The sequence below is a fragment of the Myotis myotis genome, unplaced genomic scaffold (genome assembly GCF_014108235.1).
Source record: "Myotis myotis isolate mMyoMyo1 unplaced genomic scaffold, mMyoMyo1.p scaffold_m19_p_12, whole genome shotgun sequence".
In the NCBI taxonomy this organism is placed as follows: domain Eukaryota; kingdom Metazoa; phylum Chordata; class Mammalia; order Chiroptera; family Vespertilionidae; genus Myotis; species Myotis myotis.
In genome coordinates, this window is record NW_023416316.1 from 46,740,854 (window position 1) to 46,752,292 (window position 11,439).

The window sequence follows — 11,439 nt, forward strand, 5'->3', positions numbered from 1 at the left end:
TTGGAAAAATTCCAATGCCTTTTTTGCTATATCTATTTATAAAAATTCAAATGTATTACCAGTTGCTCTATTGATTTATTGGTTGATTGTGAACAAGAATCATTTAATTTCTCTATGCTTTGCCAGGTTATAGTAGCCATCTATTCTCCACTCATTGATAAAAACTATTTTCTGAGCACTCTGAATCCTGCATAAGAAAGCACTTATTCTCTCGCTCTCTCTCTCTCTCTCTCTCTCTCTCACACACACACACACACACACACACACACACACACACACAAAAGGCAAGATAAATACGTTGTATTGGAAACTTGTTAAAAATGATGAATTATCCAACATGACTGGAAATATGAGTCACTAAGGCTATGGTCCAAGTGACCAATGTCTGCAGATTTGCAGACTATGCCCATTTCCAAGTTTTTAAAAATAAGCGAGTAATTTTTGGCAGCAAGATCACAACAAGCAGAAATTATCATCAAAAAATATGGATAAAACACATAAGTAGGTACTTGGCATTAGACTTGATCATTAATAAGGTTAAGTTTGTGAAAAGTAAGAATAATTAAAACACCAAAAACTTAATTATCAGACACTCATTCCTGCCTGTCAGATTGGATATTTATTTTATTCTTTTATATACTATACTCCTGTTTTAAATAGCTTTAGGTTGAAAGTAAAAACAACAAAACTACTTAAATTTTGTAACTAAAAAAGTAACAGCCTAAAAGTAATGTGATTAATACCATAAAGGACAACCAAGAAGTCAATGGCATATGACCTGAAAAAAAGAGTCTCAAGACAAAAATAAAATAAATTGTATGTGAAAATATGCCTATTGTTTTCACATTAATCATACCAAGTGATTTGTCAAGCATTAAATTTAAAAATCAATTTTGTCTATTCATATTCTAATATTTTATATACTTTTTAACTAGGCCATATGATCATGTACAATTCTAAGTCCACTTGGTAACAAAAAAAGGAATAAACTGCTAACTTTTAAGAAAGACACAACTTCATTGACTCAGAGTGAAAAGAGCATTCAACCAGAAGTCAGGTCACCTGAGTTCTACTACTGGCAAATCATTTATGACTTCCCTGGACTTACAGTTTTCATCCATAAAATGAGGAAGTTGATGATAATCATTACAGTCTCTAGAAATTCTGTTCTCCCAGATAATTAAGATAAGGAAGATTATAAAAAAAATACCCATTTACTATGATCAGAAATAAATATGTAGATTTTATACCCATGGCACTTAAATTGGGAGACATGGAAGCAAAAATAGTACCTACCCGCTCCATCAAAGTAAGAGTTGATAGGAAGCTCTCATGCCATCAATGTGCTGAAAGACAACACTTACCATAAAAAGATGGATATTAGGATTAAATTTCCCTACATTTGCCAACTAATAAGTATCAAAACCTAACCGGTAGGAAGATTCCATTGAAAGAGTACCTTTCTATTTAAAAACTTAACAAGTTCTCCAGCATTACTTTTCTTCTGGCCTCCCTCCAACTACACTACCCCAAGGTATCAACAGAAAAAAAAGAAGAAAAAAGCAAAATTAATGTACTGAAAATCGGATATATTGATACATCCACTGGTTCAAACAATAAAAACATTCATTCGGCTACAGGAGTCGACATGAGTTAATAGATCTTCACTTTTGACCACTGTCAAACTCAAAAACACTACTGTAAGTCAAGTCAGAGAAAAGAAGTACTTTGCTTCTAAGGAAAATAAGACACAAAACCATTTAATAATTTCTCTAGTTTTCTGGGAAACTTGTGACTTGAATCAAATCACAAAAATCATTTCTCTATCTTCTAAAACCAAGGCTTAGGCACTTTCTCATGGATTAAAAGATTAAACAAACAAAAAGCAATGTTAACTCATCCATTCAAGAAAATTCTCAAAACATGAGCTCTACAATGCCTATTTACAGCCAAAAGCCCTTTCTTAGTAAATATCATTAATAAACTCATCTAGACTCATAATTCATCTGATGAGCCAGTTAATTATTAATTTTCATACATCATTTCATTTCCTTAGGCTACATTTAGCCTTTGTTATATTTTCCATTCCTTATGCTACAAGTATTTCTTACCCTGCCTGGAAAACGTGATATTGAGGCACAAAATACTGGTAAGCACACAAACTGCTCCTGCGCCAGTTTCTTATACATATGTCTAAGCCATCTAAAGTAGAGTTTTTATTGATTCTTTTTATTTTTCCCCCTTTGGGTTAATGATTGTATAATTTCATTAACATTGCGTTTTCAACATCACTGCCTTGATCATTAATAGGCCCATGCTATTCCCATGGGCTTCTCTAGTTACAGCTTTTGTAGCCAGAAGAATATAGAAATGAAAAGCCTATTGATAGATAATATAAGTTATTCTCATGCACGGCTGCCGTGTGAAGCACATTTTGCAATTCAATCAAGGACAGATAGAGCTGAATGTTCTTAGATCCCAGGAGTTCATTTTAATAAGCAGAATGTACCTTGTCCTAACACAGGTGACTGACTCCTCAGAAAAGATTGTATAAACAAAAGCCAATCGTGTTAGTCATTTTATTGGCAACAATATAAACACAGCTATATTAGATGTCACCAATAAATCAAAATTATTCTTGTCTGCAATTTTAACAAGAGGAAAGTGCAAACATGAGCCTGTGAAGCTGGAGGATATTATAGAGGAAAGGCATTGGATAGGTACAATATCTTTTCTCTATATTGAAAGAGAGGGTACTATATTATGATTAACCCACAACAAAGTACAGTTGATCATTTCTGTGGTTTCATAACTTTATTCAGTGAAACTGACAGATTCACAGACTTTAGAACAGAAGTTACACAGAAACAGGGCTGGGATAATTCCACATCACTGGGATAATTCCACATTATTGAGCAAAAATTTAGGGAGGTTATACCTGATAACTAGTACATATAGACCATATAGATATTTGGACATTCCCATGGTCTAATGTTGGTAATTCTAAGGTTATTAACATATTTATTTTGAATAATAAGATGTACAGATGTTACTCAACATAATCACTAATATGATGAAATAAAAAAAGAGAAAGTACGTTTTCTAAAGCAGGCTTAGCTCTGAGTTATACCAATTAAAAAATATAAAGAATAATTATAGTGTTCCCTTCAGAGATTCAAGACCATTCTTCCAAAGGCCACTTGAAAAGATAATATAATGAACATTATGGATCCCATCTAATAAAATCCCTGACTTTGTTTTATCTGTGGATTCCAAACCCTTAGCTATCTAATTAGGGATACATACATCTTAACTTTTAAAACAATTTTATATTTCATAGAATTTTCTCAAAAAGGAAAACAATATTCCCTATATTTATAGAGTAAAATATCTGGCAGTGCCCTTTTAAATTTAAATCAGTGGCCATGATATTCAAAATACAGGCAGTAAATAGGGACAGGACATAGAGGTAAGGAAGAACAGAAGGGAAAAGAGGGACAGAAAGAATGGGAGAGGGGGGAGAGGAAGAGAAAAGGAAGAGAGTAGAAAAAAAGGGATGACCAAATGCAATGCAGGAATTAATTCTCTAACTTAAAAATCAGAAGTAGCACTGAGAACCTTATACACAATGCTATAGTAATTTTGGAATTCTAGAAGAAATTCCGAACCTTCAGGTTAATACTGCTTTAGGGCAATATTAAAAGTTCAGTAAACTCTCTTACAATCCACTTTCCACAGTTCAATGCATCTATACAACTCTTATATCCCACAAGCTTACTCAATGTTACTACTTTTAGTAGTAATTACCTACAAATATTTCATTTACTTTGCCTCAGTCATTAACTCATCAGTGAGTACAGAAAGTTCTAGAAAACTGTGGCCCTACCGAAAATAGCAAGGGAGAGGGGGATTTCCTTGGTCAGCTTTAAGAAATCACACATAAAGAAAATTACTTGGAACCAAAAATATTTTTAAGACAAACACAGATAGGCCCTGACCATGTAGCACAGCTGGTTGGAGTGCAGTCCCAATACAGTACGGTTTTGGGTTCGATCCCTGGTCAGATCACATATAAGAATCAACTAATGAATGCACTGGCCAAGGTTGAATATGGGCCATAAGTTCCTAGATCTATGTTTAACAAAATATTCTCTCTAAAGTAGTGTTTTCAAAATAGTTTCAATCCATTGGTGTACCCTGAAATGAATTATTCAATAGTGAAAGAAGTTTTACAACAGACTGGAATAAAATATTAGCTATCAATGTGCATTAAATGTATTAATGATTAAGTATAGTTTTGTTTCTATTATTGATGGGTACACATGGCTGCATACTGCGAATTACAGTAAAAAAAAAAAAGCATTAAAGCCAGTTATACAAGCATTTGGACTATGTGCCTGCCCAGGTACCTATCAAGAACAGCTGCTGATATAGACAGAGTTGAACTGCCAAACTAAAACAACTACCAAAACATAGCTGTAATGAAGAAGAGATCTAAATGTTGAACATTTTTAGCTTTCTGGAAAATAAGGACTAAATAATACAAGGCTTCACTCCTACCACTGTTATCTTTCACTTTGTCTTTTACATATTATACATCAATTGATGAATTGTGCTCTATAAATATCACTTAACCAAATAACAGAATCAGGATCAAAACGACTGACAATTTTAGATCTTCCCCTTCGCAGAGGACAGATGACTCTTCCCTGGAATAAAACTTCATTCTTACAATGCTAACGGGGGAGAAGTTTAAATTAACACATAACTGCCTTTGAGTTTTTAAAATGTGGTCTTATTATGACTTAACCATCAGATACTATGAAGAGGAATTTGAAATGGAAAAACGAACACATTGCCTATGATGTCACTGCTGAATTAATTACCTGAATTGCAAAGAGTGAATACCACATGGCCATGGTTTGAGACACAAAACTTCTTCAGAAATATAAAAGAAAAGTAACTGGCTGAGGATTTTTCTTAAAAACAAAAATCCTCACACAAGGAGATACATAGGTAGCAAAATATGGCAAATGAAAAGCACATTCTTTGTCATTTAGTGTGTCATTTAGTGTACTCAGCCCACGTGAATAGCTATTTGCAAAGCTAAAAAGTATAATCCTCTCAAAAAGGTAATAAACAGTTACCTATGAAAGATTCTAAAAATAAACTGAATTTATCACTCATTAAACCAAATATCCAAGTATAATAAAGTATCCCTATCATATGTATAACTGAGTTATTTCTTTCCTTCAGTGTAATTGGTGACCAATGTAACTATTTTTAGCTGTTGGTAGACAGAAGTTTTATACAAGTTAAATAATGTTAAGTGACATCACTGAAGAAATATGAATGTCCACAACAATGACTAGGCCCTTAACCAACATGACAACATATTTATTAAAAAAAAAAAAAAAAAAAACCTAAATGAATGACTCAGTCAAGTTACAGACAGAAGTGGAATCTATTGGTCATGCTGAAAAGGTTGGGAAAACATTAATCCATTTCTTCACACACAAGAATAACAAGAATTTATACACAGCCCTGGCATCTGGTTAGTTTTTTGTGTACAGTGTTCAGCAGGCCTAGAAATGAAACTTCACAGGTCTGGCTCAGAATCTCAAGAATAACTGATATTCAGAAAGTCTAATCTCTGTATCAAGAAGCCTGGGACAGGGTCTGACCTGGTGCTGTAACCCTATCCATCCATCTCCAGGTGGGCAAGACTGGAGGTACACCTGAAGGAATGTGTAGTTGTTCCTGTCCTTAGCCTTGAAAACATAACATCAGACAAAAATGGCCCACCAGCTTTCTTCAAGTCTGCTCTCAACTACTTAGAGCCTTCTCAATTCCAGTTTACAGACAAATTCCCTGATTTTGTTCCCAAAGTGAAACATGGTTGGATCCTTATTTGTGTTCATCCTATCAAACTGCCTCAGAGTCCCACCTAAATGTTCTTTCTCCTCCTCTGTTTTTGCCCTCTTTTTCCCCAAATCCAGATCCCACTTAGCCTCCACGCCCACCCCAAATGCTCACCTTATACCTTACCCAATCCTCTCTTAATTTATATGCCTCTGATCTGTAAAATGGTGAGAATTACACTATCATACCTAATTCATAGAATTATATAATATTAAATGAGATAATGCATGTTAGTTGCTTAGCACAGTGCCTGGTACATAGAAGGACCCAATAAATGCTGTTTTACTTTACATACCTCTCTTAATATTCTTAACTTTCTACATAGCCTTATTTGTCTGTGTTTTATCTTCCTGTCTAAATTCTAAATTCATTAAGCTTTGGTGCTATGTATAATTTATCTTTCAACATTCCCCAGCCATTATATATATACATAGTCTCATATTAGGCTTACCTATTTATATTTTTCACACTACATGTTACATATAGATTTTTCATACATTTATATTTTCACACATTTATATTTTATTTTATACTATTCTGAAAAGATTGTATAGATAAAATGTGTAACTATATATTTACATTTTTGTATCCTATATTTACCATTTGTTGCCTGAATAAATACAGTATAAGTAAGTTGTGACCACACAATCATGAATCCTACACTGTGTGTCCTGTTGAATCAGTTTAACTACAGTTGCATATTTCCTAGTCTATTCCTCCTAACCTATTCCTTTCTCAATTAGGAAAGAGCTGCATAAAAACTCTGTTCCACTCTTCTGAGCAGGCACATTACTCTTGCTTGGCATACTCATGAACAATGAAAAATCCTAGCTAAAAGCCACAGAACAAATAGCCATTTTAGTACTGAGACCAGGCACTTCTTTTGCTGTGGGGGCGGTCGGTCCTAACAGAGGGACTGCCAAAAGCATTTTGGGTTGTCATGGTGGAAGCTGTTCCTCAGCATTCTCCTTGTTCACCCTCAGCTGACTTCACACTACATGTTTCACTCATGTTATATGTACACAAATTGTTCAGTCCCCCTAATCAGACCATCACGGGGTTAGGATATAGGGCTTCTGTCTCATTATTGTCCCAATTACCTGACCTACTAAAAGTTTATGTCAGAGAAAGAAGCCAGACCCAGGGGTGCATGCTGAATTATTCTGTTTACATACGGTATTATCAAAACAGGTAAAAATTAATATATCTGTTTGAAGTCAAGGCAGTGGTTACTCTGGGGAAAACATAGTGGCTGAAAGGAACTAATAAAAACATTTCTGGGTGTTGGTAATGTTCTATTTCTTGATCTGTGTGCTTGTTATTTAGTTGTGTTCAGGTTGTGAAAATTCATCAAGCTTAAGATATACTCACTTTTCTGTATCATTATTTTACTTTATTTCAATAAAAAAAAAATTGGGTTTTGTGTCAGTTCTGTCTGAAGTAAATGGAAAACTTGGATCTTGGGCATCTTTTAACCAAAGTTCTTTTTAGTGTCATTTTAAAGATTTTGTTATATGTCTCAACCTCCTGGAATGAGTCAGACAGCATGTTTTTATTGCACAGATTTCTTATGTGCCCTTCATTTATTTTTTAAATTTATTTTCAATCCTGATGGATTCTATCAGCCAACCACACTTATGTCAGAAGTTAGAGTTAAGTCCTGTATTTCCACCTTCTTTAGAATATCCTCTACAGTAAATGACTTTTACGGGGAAGAGAATGTGCCTGGGATGCCACTCTGAATTGTCTCCTTCTTCCATTTTATGAAAGAATTACAAATTAACATTCCAACTCCAGAGATCAATAACTACAATATGATAGAGACAACAGTGGAAAGAATGTCCTCAGATTTAATTTACTAGCAGGGAAGAGCACTCAGAGAAAAAAGACTAAGAACACTGAGCTCTCTTCTACAACAATGGAAAGACCACTTGCTGTCATATAAATGAAGGCGGGCTAGTACAAAACATTTATTTGCTACTATTTAACCTCCCCACCCTGGCTATTTTGGCCCAACAGGAATTTTATCCACTAGTTGAGGTGGACCCTGGAGTCCATCAAAAAAAGTTGCTTTTCCTATTTGGAATAATAATCATTCCTTCTAAGGAAACTAACTGACCCCAGGTATTGAATCACTGACAAACAGGTTACTATTATGAAACTTGAATTTAATAAGCGGTCAAAGGAAAGATGCTCCCTCAAAATTGGGCCAATGTGAACCAAGGAGAGAGACCGTTATAGCAGCAATTAGATTTCACTACTCATCCTCAAGGATTGCTGAGTCCTCTGAGCAACAAAGGAAAAGAATTCAACTATCAATAATGAAAGACATTTTGAAAGTAACTGGAAAAGAAATGGCCCCCACTCTTTCTTTCAAGGGTATATAGTGTTAGGGCTAGTCTGGCAGCAAAAACAATTAGTGAAAACATGTAACAACTGTAATGCACTTAAAGGTGAGCCTTAAACTTCAGCATGTTCCCAATTGCCAAAATAACATAATTTCACAGACTCCTGTCTCTAAATAGCTTCAAACTTTCCCCTAACAACCTTCATTGCAGCCTTTTTCTGCAAACCTTTGCAGGTTGCACCTGTTTCACACAGCACCTCTGGAAGCAAACTTGGAGAAGAAAAGAGAAGGAATATGGATATTTAAAGTAACACAGTCCATTTTATATCCCCCCCAAAAAGTTTACCAGTTTAGTGTAAAAATGGAGGTCTAGTTGGGAACTCAGAGAAGGGGAAACAGACATCTGGCTAACTCCCAAGGCAGAAATCATGACTCATCAAGGTTTTCAGAGGGGACAGGAGACTGCATTTGTCTTTAGTTCACCTTCAGGCCAATAAAATGCTCTCTGAACTGAGACTGGGAAACTTGAGTGTTTGTCCTGTGTCTGACAACGGGCTGTGAGGCCTTCTGCAAAACCCTAAAACCCTCTGGATCTGTTTCCTCATCCGCGGATGATCTCTGAGAAAGGTCCCATTTGGCTTGAACAGACTATACAGTACTTGAGATTTCCAGTTCCCATAACCTACAAAGGGCTGGCCCACTGGGGGGAGCTGCAGACGATCCCTCTCCTCACAAACTCCAAGGCCCATGGGCCCAAATTCTGGGAGCTGCTGATGTCCTGCAAGTAGGTGGGGAGAGGTTTCAAAGCCCACCTCTCTATAAAAGGGGCTGCAATTGCAGAGTCCAGTACCTACAGACCCTGAACCCCGCTATTCCAGAAGTACCCTCCACATCTCCACCCACTGCCCCAGGGATGCTCCAGGGATGAGGGTCTGGGAAGCCTGGAGAGGGGGCGGGGCGGGAGAAGGGAATAAGAATACAGAGCAGAGGTGCAGGGTGCCTCTCTTCCAGGAGAGGTGGAGAGATCCAGAGAGGTACTGGGAACACGCCAGGCGAGGGAGAGGTGCGTATGGCAGGGAAGGAGAGCAGCCCTCATCTGTTCCTGACTCCCATAGCTTGGCCCGCGGGGGTCCGAGGCCAGCGCCCCTAGTCTCTTTGGTAGGGAGCAAGGGGCGTGCCTGGGAGCGGAGGCAACACAGCCCGGCCCCGGGCGCCTAGCGACTGGTCAGTGCCAGACCGCTTGGGCCCCAAACCTTCAACCCCGTCCGCTAGCGCTAGCGAGCTCAGCAAGACAAAACAAACTGGTGCGGGCTTCCTGTTGTGCAACCCAGCCCTGAGTAAGTCGGGCCGAAAGAGCGCCAACGCTGGCCCACCGCTGGGAAGCCCTGGCTACCCGGACCGAAGACCGCCCAGCCTGAGCCGGAATCCAGAGGGAACCACGTTCCAGCTCGCGACTCCGGGAGCGCACGGCCCCCGCAGGGCCAGTGTCCTCACCCTCAGGTGTCCTTTCACTTCTTGCCTCCCAAATACCCCCAACAAGTCGAGGGCGCGACCCGTGAAGCCAGAAACAACTTTTCCCAAAGTTTCTCCCTCCGGGTACCTAATTGAATCATCCATAGGATGACAAATCTGTCAGGGCCAAGTTTTCCAGACACTTGGGTGACTTCCTCATCCCTGAGGTGACTTGTCAGCTCCAGTGAGTAACTTGGAAGTGTCGCTCCGGGCAAGGTGTATGTCTAGAAGGGAGCCGGCTGCTCACTCACGCTTTCCAGAGCGCAGGTCTCACACGGGGTCATTTATAGGGGCTGGAGCCATACGCGGGACAAAGTCCTGAAACTGAGACATTTTCCAAACAGTGCTGACATTTTGTCGGGCCCCATAAAAATGTAAACGGGAGGTGATGAACCCCGGGTAGGGAGTGTGCACGTCTGCCCGTGTCTGCGCATTTTGCAGCGTGGGAGGTTATAGTTATGACCAGGAGGATATGGGTCACCAGACGGTCCCCGCGAAGAGTTAAGGTACCCCCAATCCCAAGACCTGTTGGAGCAATGGGGACTTCGGCTTGAGCAAAGACACAAGTGTGGAAAACAACCTTTTGAAGCTCCACAAACACGTGGAACTGGCAGAGACAGCTACAGCCCCGTGTTCACGAGAGACCTCAGGTCACCCCATCAATTCCCACTTTTCTAAAGTTTCCCTTCAGTGAAGACTCATGAGTGGCATGCACAACCATGCCCACGCGCCCTGTACTGTAACTTTCCCTGATTATGGAGCCCTCTGGCCCCTGTAGTTGAAAAAAAGAAACACAAAAAATAAAAATAAAAAACTCCCTAATTAAACTTTAAAACCTTGTTGATTTCCTTTCCGTTCTCTACACTGGACGCTCTTGGGCAACTGACAAGAACACAGCTTGATTCTGTCTTGAGGGTCGCTATCTGAGTAAACAGATCTTTTATTAGAGCATCTGGGGGGTGGGGATGCGCGTATCTTTAAAACCGCGCAAACAACACCGGCTCAGCCTGGAAAACTATTTCTAATCCTTAGTTTGTGTCTCCCAGCGTTAACTCCCCCACACTCTCAAGCGCTGGTTTCATCCCCTCTGTCGCCGGCGAGCAAAGTTCCTATGGCATCCACTTACCAGGTAACCGGGATTTCCAAAACAAAGCCGGTGTTCGGGTCCCTTCCCCGGGCCAGCCTGCGCGAGTGACAGCGGACGGCCAGCGCTGGCGAGGAGAAACTTGGGGCTCCAGCCCTTCAGCACGCTCCGCGGGTTCTGCCTCCTTCTGAAATGAAAACTCCCATCCCAGCCTGGGGACGGAGCGCGGAAACCCGGCCCAAGTGCCCTGTGTGCGCGCGCGTGTGCGACGGCAGCAGCCGCGGGGGGGAAGGGGGAGGCGAGGAGGCAGAAGGGGGGTGGCTGGACCCTCGGCATCAGCTCATTCTCCCCCCCCCCTACACACCCACCCACACACACACGCAAACAGTGTTTTTACAAAGTTGAGTTTCGACTTTGTGTCTCGCCTGTCCAGCTCATCCTCGCCCTGGGCCGGGGGATGCGTCTGGGGCCGGCCTGGGATACTGGCTAATTGGTTTCGTCGGGTTTCATCGGGGAAGTGCTGGTGCGAGCCTGGACGGCTACGGCTACGGTCAGCGCGGGGAGGGGCAGCGCT

General features: G+C 39.9%; 1 protein-coding gene across 2 annotated transcripts in view; it reads right to left on the reverse strand.

Annotated features, from left to right (window-relative positions):
- Positions 1-11,193, reverse strand: part of GLIS3 (GLIS family zinc finger 3) — a 451,227-nt gene extending 440,034 nt beyond the window's left edge. Inside the window, exon 1 of one of the 2 annotated variants that reach the window (XM_036331014.1) lies at positions 10,908-11,040. The gene's annotated coding sequence lies outside the window, so the exon portion shown is untranslated. Of the gene's footprint in view, positions 1-10,907 lie in introns of both variants that reach the window. The other variant, XM_036331015.1, reaches the window with a different exon arrangement.
- Between the last annotated feature and the right edge of the window lie 246 nt (positions 11,194-11,439).